This window comes from Chroicocephalus ridibundus, chromosome 5 (assembly GCF_963924245.1).
Source record: "Chroicocephalus ridibundus chromosome 5, bChrRid1.1, whole genome shotgun sequence".
Classification (NCBI taxonomy): Eukaryota; Metazoa; Chordata; class Aves; order Charadriiformes; family Laridae; genus Chroicocephalus; species Chroicocephalus ridibundus.
In genome coordinates this window covers 34,353,838-34,367,288 of record NC_086288.1, presented here as the reverse complement: position 1 = coordinate 34,367,288, position 13,451 = coordinate 34,353,838, and positions in this window count along the sequence as shown.

Below are 13,451 nucleotides of genomic sequence, written 5' to 3'. Positions count from 1 at the left end.
CCAGCTCTGCCACCCCCAGCATACTCTTTTCTCCCCAGGATGTCCAGCACTGCCTCCACCCAGGCACTGAGCCTGGGTCACTGCGAGAGCCAACCCAAAGAAGGGGACAGATAGGGTCCCCCCAAGACCAATACCTCTGTGATGGGAAGGAAGAGAACAGCACTTTGGGCAGGCCTCCTGCCTCCCTGGGGTGCCCAGCATGTATGGTCCTTTTCCTGCTTTCCATATCCTTTCCTCAGCCTGGCAAGGGGCCACGGCAGCCTGCCCAGGCGGATGTACAACTCTCTAGTAGTCCTCTGGGCTGGGGGCTGCAATGTGCAGCATCCCTGGGAGACTAATGGGCTCTCCTTGCCCACCTGTCCTTGCATTCAATTTAATTCCAGCGTGGCCTTTGCCTTCCCCTGATATCAGGCTCCCCCCATGTTGTAACCTCACCACCGAAGCAGTAATTCCTCGTAGCAGCTGGCTGGGAAGGGCAGGTGGTAGCAGAAGGACTGTGGAAAAGGGTTCAGAAGTTAGTGGATACAGCAGAAATTTCTGGTGCACCTGAGAATTAGCTTGGGCAGCTGGGGCGGAGAGGACACCTTGTGTGGCCAGCCTCTTAAAATGTGTGAGTTTGTTTTTTTTAAAAAGCATGATTTTAAGTCAAATTGTTTTAAATATATGTGTATAGATAAAAGAACATACAGGCATATGTATGCACAGACAGTGGCCCACTGCACACAATTATATTCCTGTGCACATTCAGTGGCTTGTGCTCTATGAGGCACTGGGATTTTTTTCCCCAGCTTCTGGAGATATTTGTTGCATATTTTCAGGTTTTTCTTTACAATTCAATCAGTTTGGAAGTCTCCTTTTCTCACTGGCATTTACATTCTCCCTTCTCTGCCTCCAAAAGCTAAGGGCGGGGGGCAGGGCTTGAAGATAGCAGAAAGCTCCCACAGAAGCAATAAGAGGGAGCAAATCTGCACTCACTTGATCAGCAGCATGCAAAATGCTATACAGAAGTCCAGCACTATGTCCCAATAAGTGCCAAATAACTTTTTCACCTTTAACTATTCTTAGTACAGCAAACAAATTTTTTAAAATATCCAAAGGCAGTTTCACATTAAATACTGTGATCAACTTTATAATGTTCATATAAAATTATGTGTATCCTTTCTGCTATATGATTGATCAGATTCCCTTCTCATTATTGGTGTAAGAAGTTTGAAACTATTCCTGTTCCTTTCCAGTTCCAGTTTTCCTTTAAGCACTCTTTTCCTAAAGGTGAGGAATGTCATGCTTGTAAATAAAAAGAAAAAAAAAAAAGAAAAAAGAAAATTCAGGGCGATACCCTGCTTCATATGAGTTATTAAGCTACTGCAACCTTGTTCCCATAAAGAAAGTACACTTCTACTTGACTCTGTGCTGTATCTGTGCTCAAAATTAAACTGCCTGCAATCTGTTATCCAAAATTTATTCCAGCAGAAAAAATGGATTTCATGAAACACCCATTTCTTCCTAGGAAAACATCCCATTCAATGTTTAAGTCACTAAAAATGACATTTCAGAGCATTCAAAACTATTTTAATAGAGGTGTTTTGTTTTCTTTTTTTTATTTTGGTTTCAAAAACTGAAGCTTTTTCCAGGTAACAAAAATCCCTTTTTCAATCCTGAACAAACAGGCTGAATACTTTGTGCCGGAGAACTACAACTCCTACTTCAGCATCTGACCCACAGCAACCCAAAGCATTGTCCATGCTGACTGCAACGCTCCCGCGAGACTTGTGGGGTGGTGCCCCAGTGCTGGAGGACTCCCTGACATCCCAGGTAACCCCAGTAACTCCGGTCTGGGACAGCCTTGCAAAATGGGTTACAGATGCTTTGCCAGAGGGACAGGAAATGACTGGAGACATTGTCCTTCATTTGTCATTCTTCTACCTTACTCCTTTAGCAGCATTGCCTTTCTTTTGCTGTAACATTCCTCCAAACTATACCCTTGCGACCAGCACACTGCCCAGCACCAGCCCCAAAGCAAACAGCAGCAGCAGTGGTGGCATCTGCCTTGGTGGGTATTTTAATGAGCAACAAAGTGCTCTCACAAGCGGTACCTCCAGCCTCCCAGAGCCTCAGCACAGGCAGGAGGAACACCAACACTGAGACATGTGGGCAAATCCTCCCACAGGCCAAACAGCCCTGGAAAAATAAGTTTACAAATCTAAGGCACTGCTTGGGAGAACTAGGAAATATTAGCACCTGCTGTGACAGAGCCTGGCAAGAAACTGAAAGTAACATCATCCTTCACCATAGTAATCTTTCCATTAATTAACAGGGTTGATTTGGAAAGGAACAACATTCAGGCCATCTGGAGGACTAATTTTATGAATGCACTAAGGAAACAATTTCTTGGTCTCAGAAGTAATAGCAAAAGCTACGCTCCTCTCATCACCCTAGAAGTGGCTGGAAACTCGATGCGTTTGCCCTCATGCCATTTGCTTCGGAATAGAACAGGAGAAAACAATCTTTTTAAGCAGCAAGTGAATTAACGGGATAAGGAAATTGAGCCGGTTTCAACCTCTTTCACTGATTCTAGAAAATAAACACAGAAGGTACTGTTTGGTGCCCAAAAGGGTACAAAAAAGTTTGCTTATTTTCTAAAAACTCTAGGCTCGTGATTGCATCTCCACCACATCCTTGTCATCCTGCTCTTCCCTAGCCCGCTGAGAGTTATCCGTGAGAGCTGGGGAAGATGGAGAAGGAAATCAGGACCTCCACTCACAGATGCCACAACCCCCTTACCATCTCCCACCAGGGCTTCACCCATCAGGATCTGCCTGTGACGTCTCTCCACGCAGCCACTGGGGAGCAGCAGAAGGCTGCAGGAAGGCCCTGCCTTGTCGTCCTGCTCTTCCCAGGCTCCGAGTTATCTGTGAGACCTGGGGAGAACGCAGAAGGAAATCAGGACCTCCACTTTCAGATGCCACAGCCTACGCCCAGCCTTACAGCCACCCCTGTCGCACATCCCACCTTCCAGCCTCATGGGCTGCCACCAAACCCTGCTTAAAGCTTCCCTGCACCCCTGCTGAGGAGGCAGGACAAGGTGGTACAGACTCTGCTAGGAGGCCAAGCACAGGTTTAGCCCAGGACAGGATGATGTGGGCAAAGTCTCCTGGCCCTGGTAGCTCTGACCTGGCTCTGGGGCTCTGATCCTTCCATCTTGGGAACACAAAGGAAAATCACTGTCAGCCAACACCAACAGGGCAGGAGCATCTCCCCAGGGTCGTAGGCAAGCCGGTCTCTCTGGGGGATAGCCGTGCTAGTAGGACATTAGGGGCCTCCCACTTGGTGACACACACGCTCATGTGTGTGTATATATGCACACACATATATAGACAGATAGATATATGGATTCACACACACCTATATGGACGTTGAAGGATAGTTTCCAGTTCTTTGATGCCCTGCTCCACTGAGGTGTCTCCTGACAGGCAGGTCCAGGAGGTCAGTTTATCCTGGACACGATATTTAAAGCAATGTGAAATGCTGCTGTCCTCCCTTGCTGCAGGTTATGGCTGAGAGCGTGGGAAGATGGGCAACCCCGCCATGAGCAGCTGAGCGTCCCTTGCAGGGATTAAGCAGCACAGCGGCTGGATAAAGGGCAGCACTGACTGCTGCTTACAATGATTGTGGATTGAATTCATCACTATGGATGTCTTGTCGGCTCTCATGGGCAGTGGTGGACCCATCACTGTCTCTTCTGGCTTCATCTCTGTGTCCCACCTTGCTTTCTGGCACAGTTCCTCTGCTCTTCACAGCGGCCATGCTATTGCACACACTTCTTGTTCACCTGCTTTCAGCCAAGCTGCCACCTCACACCAACATGTGTCTACCCTTCGTGTCCAGGACCTGGTAGGCCAAATTTGTACCAGGAAACTTGGAGGCTCCTTACCCCAAAATAACCAGCTGTCCACACCTTCCTCTTCCCCATACAGAAGTAAAACTCTTCACAAAAAAATAAATTGCAGAGGTCTTCCTTCTGTTCTCTTTTTCCATCCTCTACTTAATAGCTCTAGGTTCCTCCTTGCTCATGCTCAGTCTTTGGTTCTGCATTCAACACCCCTGGCAAAGTTGCATTCTCACTGTGTCCCTTGGCTGAGCTCATTATCTAACAGAGTAAAAACCCAAATCATGAGAAAAGGTCCTTCTCTTCCAGAAGCAATGAACCCAACATTGCTCCAGCATCACAGATACCCATTAGCATCACATCGCTGTTTTTAGCTGCTTAATACAGCATACCAAGAAGAAGAAATGTCTTTATCATCTCTTCTCTAGATGCACGTAACTTCACAAGAAAACATCTCATTCACCGTTGCTTGGAAAACTAGCCTGGCTTTAATATGCCCCCAGAACAGCTCCTACCCACCCAGCTTTGACCAGATTTATTTTTTAAGAAGAATTTGGCTTTCTGATTTCCAAGAGTCTGCAGATTTTTCTTCCTTCTCTATGTACTGAAGGCTGCGTCTGCACTTGGCCACTGCTGCTAGGCTCAGCTAAAGCAGGGACCGGCTCATACACATGATGGCTTCTCATCTAGCCCACCCATGTGTGTTCCCTCCATGAACACCTGGGTACACTCAGTCCTCACTGCCAGCAGCACGGTTGGTATCCTGGGCTCCCGGACCAGGATGTCCTCCTTGACTCATGATATCGCCCTGGAGTCACTGATGCCTGCCCTGATGTCTGCTCTCAGTGTTTGCAGTAAAACCTCACTTTGATTGCTCCAGACCTGGGGTGATGGTGCAGCCCACTGCAATGTGAGGCACATGGTGAAGACACTCATGCAGGAAGCAATGGCAAACCTCGTCTTCTGCCAATGCTTCCAAGGTCACTTCTTTAATGGCTCCAAGCAGCGCCGAGAGCTGCAGGGAGACAAAGGAGGCTATAAAACAGGCCAATCTGCCCTCCTCTCAGACTATCACAGCAGATCTTATTTATTGCCAGTGAGCAATAAAGCATTATAACCCTGGGACAGCCTGTGCTCCACACATAACCTCCCTTTCTTGTTCCCCAAGGAACTTTCAACAAAATTAAGGGGGAAAAAAAGCCACAAAGAAAAAGAAATTATCTTTAAGGAGGAGAGAGAAGACTGGGAAAATGTGCAGTTCTCCCCGAAACCTCACCCAGGTTCCAGTGATCAGCATTTCTTGAGCCAGACAAAGTGTCTCCATCTAATAGCCCTTGATGGCTTAGTTCTTCAAGGTATCCCTTTTTGAACTCTTGCAAGCCTCAATATCCCACAGCAGGGACTTCCTCCTCTCAGCTCTGCACTGTGGGAAGAAACCAGCTCCGCTTGCTTCCTTGTAACAGGACACCCAAGAACTTCACCTGGTGAAAGACAGTTCCTCTTTGTCTCTTCACAGCTGTACCTCATCTGTCCTCCCAAGGCTGAATAACCCTAGCTTGTTCCTGTTAAGAAACAATTCCAGACCTTTAAAAATCCTTGGTGCTCTCCTCTCTCCCTGGGGAAACCATAGCTGTGCAGAGCATCTGAGACATGGGCACACCCTGGCTGCAGAGACACTGCTGCAAATGGCATTTCCATTTTGTTCCCTTCCTAACTATTCCTAAGGTCTGCCTCAGACATGGCAGGAGTTAATCCATTCCTTGGTGTCCTGTGAGCTGTAGCTAGCAGCCAGGTGCCTGTGAAACAGGACGTCCCTGCTGCTGGCACAACCTGCACAGCTTCCTTTTGACGGTGTGCTCTCCTGGGACGCGGTGTGGCCAACCCTCACTCTTCAGCCAGAAGGGGGGGCTTCTCACCTTGCACCATCGGCTCGGATTTGAGCACAAACCCAGTGCAAATCCCAGACGTAGGCTTTCATGTGCAGGCATCCTCACAGGGCACTCCTTGCATCTCTGCCTCTACCACACAGTGAGTTGCCACGTATTTCCGGGATAATCCTTCCCCTCCAAAAGCTCTTCAGAGGCAGCCAAGAGCATGCTGTGCTAACCGACTGAGTTACCTCAACCTGGCCCACACAAAGAGATGACAAGACCAGGTTAGCGCTGATCATGAAAGCTCTCCCATCACCTCGCAGGATGTTGCTCTTCAGCATCAGCACCTGCACTTCCTGGAGCAGATGGCACGGTGCACTCCAGGGGAGAGAATGGCAAATGCGGAGACCCAGACTGCTTTAAACTAGGTGTATGCGTGGTTTTGTTCATCGCAGCCCATTCATGTCTTCCTTCTTGATTGTCAGCACTGGAAACAATATTATCTGTGTGGGAAATGTGCCTTGCTGCCTGCTTCTCATACTGCAAGATCATAGAGGACACCTTTTGGTGTGGGGTTCCAGGAATGGTGTGATAACATCAGGCTATCCGCAGATCACCTTGAGGATACTGGCCTAGGAGACCCAACAGTTGCGATCATACTGTCTGGAGTTGGTACGAATCTTGTCACTTCTCAAACACGTGTTTTGCTTGGGGACTTTTGTCACCTTCCCCTCTCCTGATAGGTTTCCAGACCATCTAATTGAGAGAGAAAAGCAGCAGGATGGGGTCAGCCCCTTGCAGTCTGGCATTGTGATGCAGCCGCTGCTGCCAAAGTCAATCACCAGCAGCTGTTTCTCTTACCTAGCAGATACCAGGAAGGTGGGCATTTGGAGCGTCAGCCCAGGCGACTACAGCTGTTTGCTATTGCAGGGCCCACATTTTGCAATGGGCTTTGGTATGCGCCGTATTTAGTCTTTCCTGTTGAGTGTCTGTTTGCCTTGAGTCTGGAACAGGCAGAGAGATCCCAATACTCAAGCAGAGGGGAAGAGCACTCCAGGAAGATTCAATGGGAGCAAGAGATGTAGGCAGAGTTGGTATTCCTCCTTGGAATAACACTGCCTAAATCCTACTGATTGCAAAAGTCTCATCCAGGATGAGCATTTTGGCTTTATTTCATGATTCACGGCAGCTCTGCTGTCTGCCAGATCAAACCGCACCGCACACTGCTTTGCACTGACTGGGCTTTTAGCCCCTCACAAAACAGTGCTGTTGCCACACTGCCCAAAAGCAGGCAGCCAGGGAGCTGGGGCTGCGCCCAGAGCATCTTGCTTAATCCCACGAATACCAGTCCCCACAAAAATAGAAACAATTGCCTTCTCACAGAGCAGCTCGCTGTATCAAGTTTCTAGCGCTGACAACAACCAAGATAAATTAGTATTATCTTTGTGTCTGGTAGATTAAATGGTTTCTTTCCTGTAATGTTAAATAAACGAGGGAATATTTTTTTTTGTCTTTTGGGGATGTAGGGAGTTTGGGGTATCGTCTTACCTTTATGACAGACTGTGCCCACTTAATTTTTTTGCATTGATGACATGGAAAGTGTGCTTGAAGCCAAAAATGGAGCGTGTTTGCCATACATAGCAAGTGTGTTGGCAGAGGGAGGCTGGTTCAGTTAATCAAGCAGCCCGCATTATTTAAAACAATCCTAAACCTGCAGCGGGCCCTGCAGTTAGCACATCATCTCTGGAGCTCAGCATCTGGGACGATGCTGCTGTGGCAAACTTGCTGGGATGAGACTGGAAAAAAAGCGGAGGATAGAGCCCTGTAGCCATGGCTCTGACACTGCCTCGATTTTCTTATAAGAAGTATTTAAATGGGCTTGCCAAGACTGCTTCGGAGGCTAGTCTCCCATCTCAGGGCAGGGTTTCCATTTCCAAGACGTATTCTTTCTTTCATTTTAGTGCCAGAATTTTAATCAACTTCAAATGAATAAATGCGAAAGATTTGCCTACACGCTCACCACCGCTCGCTGTAACTTCAGCTTGTCTCAGGTGCCTTTTGGTAAGATGCCCCACCAGCCTTCCCTGGAAAACCTGAGGGAAGATTTTTAAATCTCCTGTAATTTGGCCTGTCTGTTCAAGTGGAATGGCCAGAAGCTAGCAAGGTCCTGATTTTTAAGGTGTGCAAGGCCTTTCTCAGAGACTGGTAGTCTCCCAGGAGGTGCCCAAGTGCATGGGGAAGTGCTGATGTCCACCCTCCGGAGCACAGCCGCCTCTCGGGAAGCGGGCGGTCTCTGCATTTTCCCATCACAGCAATGTGGGAGTGCCGGGGCTGAGAATTTTGTCACCCCTTGGAGGGACCGTGCCACTAAGTTCCAGGACATAAATCGCTGTGCTCATTTTCTTCTTTTAGGGTGGCACCCTCTTTCATTCCTCACAGCTCACTCTGGTTTAACACCATTTCCTACAAGCAGGGGTTGTTTGATACCAGCCACTTAGTCTGTGTGGCCCTTTCTCAAAACCTTTGAAACCCACAGGTCAACAGCAAGCCATAGGTCAACATTAGGCCCAAGCATAAAGGTTTCCAATACATCCTGTTCCAGGAAAATCAAGCCCAGTAGAGGCAAAAGACCTCCTAGCATGACCTCCCTTCAGTCCCTGCAGCGCCATCAGCCAAAGACAGGGAGCCATAAGGCAATGTGGGGTGCTGGCTCTGCTCTCCATGAGACCATTTGCTTTTCTCCCGCCTTGAGCACCCTTGGGATACACTCTTACCACCACGAAGGAAGAGCTTTGCAGGGAACGGTAGGCTTGTGACCTTCAGCGCACATCTTTCCTGCAGTGAGCCGATACTGCCAATCTCTTCGGAAAGCGCTGGGGCTGGCTGTGGTAGCATGTCTATTGCAAACTAGAGCTCTGGGCAGCCACAGATTGCAGCATCTAGCACAAATGCATGGCCTGGCTACTTTCTTCCTGGGAAACAAAGGCATGCGAACCTTGGGACCATGACTGTTGGGCTCTTGCTTCTTAGAAGTGCACCTGTGCTGATCCAACCAAACGTGTTTCCCGTGGCATTGTGGCTTTTTGGGAAGTACCAAGGGGCTGATGACACTGACATGAGCAGACAGCGCTGCCTGAGCTGGCTGGGAGGGAGATGGAGAGGGTGCACGGGATGCTGTCATGCAGAAGATGCTGTGTGTGATTGGCATTGTATCCAATGGTTGTGGGGAGAAGCTGTCCTGAACAGACTGTGTGGTGTGGAGATACAGGGGTAAAGACAGGGCAGCCCAAAATCTTCAGCGTGGGTGAGCCGTCCACCTATCTAATGTATGCCAGGATGCAGATTGCCTTATTCATGAAGAAAACGCACATATTTAACCTGGCATCCACTATTGCAGCCCCCATCTCCAATTAAGGCTGTCTCAGGCCCTTTGGGGAGGTGATAAAGGCTATAGGAGATTAAAGGTAACTGGGACAAGCTTAAGGGCTGTGAAACTTCCTCCCCCATTAGCCACACACGCATATAACCTGCCAGGCTGTTTGGTTTTCCAGAGATAACCCTGGGGTTACACCGTCGGGAGCGCAGACTGTCTGAGCCTGCCAGTGCCTCCCAGCCTCGCTGAGAGCCCCAAGCCCCGGCAGCCTCCAGGGCAGCACACAGCACAGCACGAGGACCAGCGGGCATGGTAAATAACTGTGGCTTAATTAAACAGCCCCAGCCTGGCAGCAAAAGGTAAAACAGCAGGAGCGAGACTTTGGCAGCTCTTGGCCTTGCAGGACTACCACGAAACCAGCCACCAGATGTTTCCCCAAATGCCCTACCTATCTCTGGAGGAAGAGGCGAAGCAAGATGCTCAGTCTAGGGTTTAGCCCCTCTGTGGGTGGCTGGTGTTGCGTAGTCCCTGTTGAGCCATGCCAGCCTGGCAGGGCACAAGTACTCTGATGTGGACTCGCTGCGCTGTCCTGAGGCTACCTGAGAGGCCACTGAGCACCTGCCAAGCCCCCGCCGCATTCCAGCCAGGGAAGGCTTCTTCACCAAAAGGAAACCCCAGCCACCTGGAAGGGACATGGGAGTCTGGAGGCTCCTCTCTTCAGCTGCAGCCCAAGGCCTGGCAGGGGGGTTGTGTTGACTTTGTGCTCCAGGGCTGCAGAGGCATGTGTACAGAGCTCACCGCCCTGCGCAGCAGCTCTTCTCAGAATAAATCTAGGACTTCAGCCCTGAAGCTGGCAGCACTCACAGCACGCCACCTCTGTGTGATGGGTGGCCAGCGCGGACCCCACAGCTGTCCTCCTGCCTCCCCATGCAGAAGAAGGGGTTGCTCCGAGCCAGGCAGGGAAAGGCCCCACCGAGTCCTGTAATGTGCCACCTACAACAGGGGAGCTCCAAGACCCTGCCTCAGATCCTGTGTTTCACCATCACGGTCCTGCCACCAGGCAAAGCAGAGGGACTATTCCCATCAGCTCAGCATTGGGCAGGGTTAACGCCATTCAGTCTGAAATTCCTGGGTGCTCCACTTCTGGCTTTTGGAGCCTACTCCCCGGCCATGCTCAGTTTCCTACCCTTCTGTGGAGATAGCAAAGCTTTCTACTGCTAGGTTCAGCCCTTGTTTCACTTTGCTCTTGAAGGCCACTGCAGGGTACAGAGACATAGAATGGAAACAGCAGGCCAGGAGCAGAAAGAAGAAGGCTGGGTAACTGTCTGCAGCTGGTTTCCCAGTAAGTCTGCGTGAATTCAGGGAGAGGATTGCCACCAGAGGATTTTCAGCATGTTTACATTGCATCTGCACTGGATATGAAACAGGCACTTCAACTCAATAGACTGTTTGCCAGCCTTTCAACCACCCCTGCAGAGCTGGGACTCCCATGTTGCTCTTGCATTTGCAAGAAGGGAAATGGGGGTTTCCGCTGCCTTCCCCCAGGCCCACCCAGAGGAGAAGTCTGGCTTAGACTAAACTCTGTGCCAACAGGCACCCCAAGGAGAGGGCTGTGCAGAGGCACTTGCATAAGACACAGCTGCCTGTGCCTAAGGCAGATCAGCAGTGACCTCCCAGGGAGGGCGGATATGGAGAGGGAAATCTCGAAGTCCCAGAGGGATGACAGGGAGGCCACAGTGCTTCTTGCTGGAGGCATCTTCTGGAAGGTATCTGCTCATCACGTTTGTTTGAAGCCTGGAGTTAAGACTGAATTAATCAGATGTTAACCTGTGCACCCCAAAGAGCATCTGCCACCAACACAGGGGGCTTTGCAACAATATCCACAGGGAACATATCTCTGTTGGCTACAACTGCTCGATGTGAGCACCTGCTTGCTTCTTCCTCCAAACCGAATCCAGGCTAAGACTAAAAGCCACTAAACAACTTGAAAAATGTGGAGGGAGCTTAAATACCCTTTTTCATGAGACAAAAGGGAGACCAAGGTTGGGACATGGTTTACTTAGAGGTTAAAAAATAGCCTCCAAAAAGCCATAGTCACATGACCACACAGCAGCTGGCTGCCACTGGCACTGAGCTTATCTAGCACGCTCCTCCTGGGTGCGAGCCCACGCCTGTCTCTTGCAGTCTCTAGCTTACCCCAGAAAGCAGCATGCTTTATCTCATGCTGGGGCCCATAGATCAAGATATCTCAGATAACCCAGTAAAAGAGCTCAGGAAAGCTCAGGGCCCTTTTTTGGATCACCTTCGGTCACTGCGGGATGTGGTCACTGAAATAGAAATTGGGTCACAACCTCTGGTAAGAGCAAAACTCATCTGGCATAGGAAAGGCAAACCATGAGAGAGTCTCCAGTCACTGCTCCAGTTTTTGGAGCTGAAACCTAACTTTGATCTGCCACTGAATTTACACCTTGATCTGACGCCAATGTCTGCACTGGCTTTGGGTCAGACGCTTCAGTCCAGACTTCAGGAGATTGCCTGTGGACAGGACAATGATACGCACCACCACAGAGTCCTGTGAGACGTGGAAACTTATGAAAACCACCTCTTCCCCTCTCCCTGTGATGTTCCCTAAACCAGGCCAGCACAGTAGCAACCCATGATGAGGATGCTATGGCTGCCAGTGTCTCCAAAACTTCACCCAGGGAGGCAAAGGATGAGGCCTGGGAACTTGGAAGGGCAGCAGGGAGAGCTGTGCCCCACCATGGGACATGGGATGTCCCAGAGGGAGCTGGGGAGGGCTGTGGAGCTTCTGGGGTCCTACCTCAGTGGCCAAGCTTGGTGACCTCTTGGATGACATTCTGACAACAATGTTTTTGCATTGGAAGCACGGGGCACATGACACAGAATTTGACGGGCTGCCCAGCAGTCCGGCATGCGTGGCTTGTCAGGCAGGGCCACTCCTCATCACCCAGGGGTTCCATGGAGTTCAAGCTCTGGGGACTGCCTGGGAAAATGACCCCTCTCCTCTTGCAGCTCCGAGTAGGGCAGGCAAAGGACGGTCTCCGTGGTGCGTTTGAGATGCAGCACCATGCGAGTCTCCTCGGGAGTGAAATGTGACACTGAGTGTGTGGGGCAGGTGCCACCTCCTTGCATACCAAGCCCCACTGCCCCAGCCCCTGTGCCCATATGAGGCAGTCCCCAGCTGCCCTTATCACTATTTCAGGACCACTTGAATTCCTGGCTCTTATCAGGCATTTTCTAGACACTTGAGCCCCTGAGCTCAAATGCCACTAGGCCACATCTGGGCCCTTCCCTGCCCACACGCTGACCCCGCTGCTCAGAAGTTGGGGTACCAGCGATGACATAAAGGGCAGCTTCTGGATGATAAACTGGTATTTTGCTCAAAGGATCACAGAAATCACAGATTCTCAGGCTGCTACTTCTCATGGCCCCGTTTATTATCAAGCAGAGGCTCATTTCACCTGCCATAGGGCAGGCAGCTTCGAGTTTTACACCAGTGATGCTCACCAGTGCCCTCGTTGCTGGTCCCAGCTCCCCCAGTACAGTTACCAATGCTGCCTGGGTTCTCCAGATGAAGCACGTGGGTGGGGAAGGCTCATCTCAGGATGGCCAGTCACTACCTGTCCCTGCAGGTGATTTCAAGCTATTTGCAAATTGCAGGAGCATTTCTATGTGGGACCCCTTGGGTTGGGAGGAGGATTTGGGCAGCATTGCTCTTTGCTCTGCAGCTGTCCCTCTGCCGGTCGGATTTTGCCTTCTGTGAAGATTTCTAGGGAGAAATGCCAAAATATCTGTGGCGCTAGCTTTTTTGTGAGTCCTTAAGCTTAAATGTGGTCCATCTTCCCCCGCACCCTGTCTGGTAGGGAGCTAAGGCCTGAGGAAGAGAAGAGCTAGACAAGCCTGTAGTGATTCCTCTCCAGATTACTTCTCCAGCCAGCTCCATTTGCAGATCAAGGATTTCCTGAAAAGGCGGCAGTGTCTTTGTGTGCAACGGTGGCATTTTTTCCTTCTGTGAATGCGTCTGGTCTCTTTTTGATCTCGCATCAGTTTTTAGCATCCACAAGCTTCCGTGACAGGGAGTTGCACATTTTAGGTACACCTCCTTTACAAATGGAAAAAAAATTCGAGTGGTCTAATGCTAGCAGCTGATGGGATGACAGGGTCTCTGATATAATCTTCATTCACGTAGTTGGTCTTAGACCGGAGTGAGCGGTGAAACAAACCAGCCAAACTTATTTAAGGGAACAGCACAGACAGCAGCTGAGCGTGTCATGGGTAACAGCGATGCCCAGCACCAGCC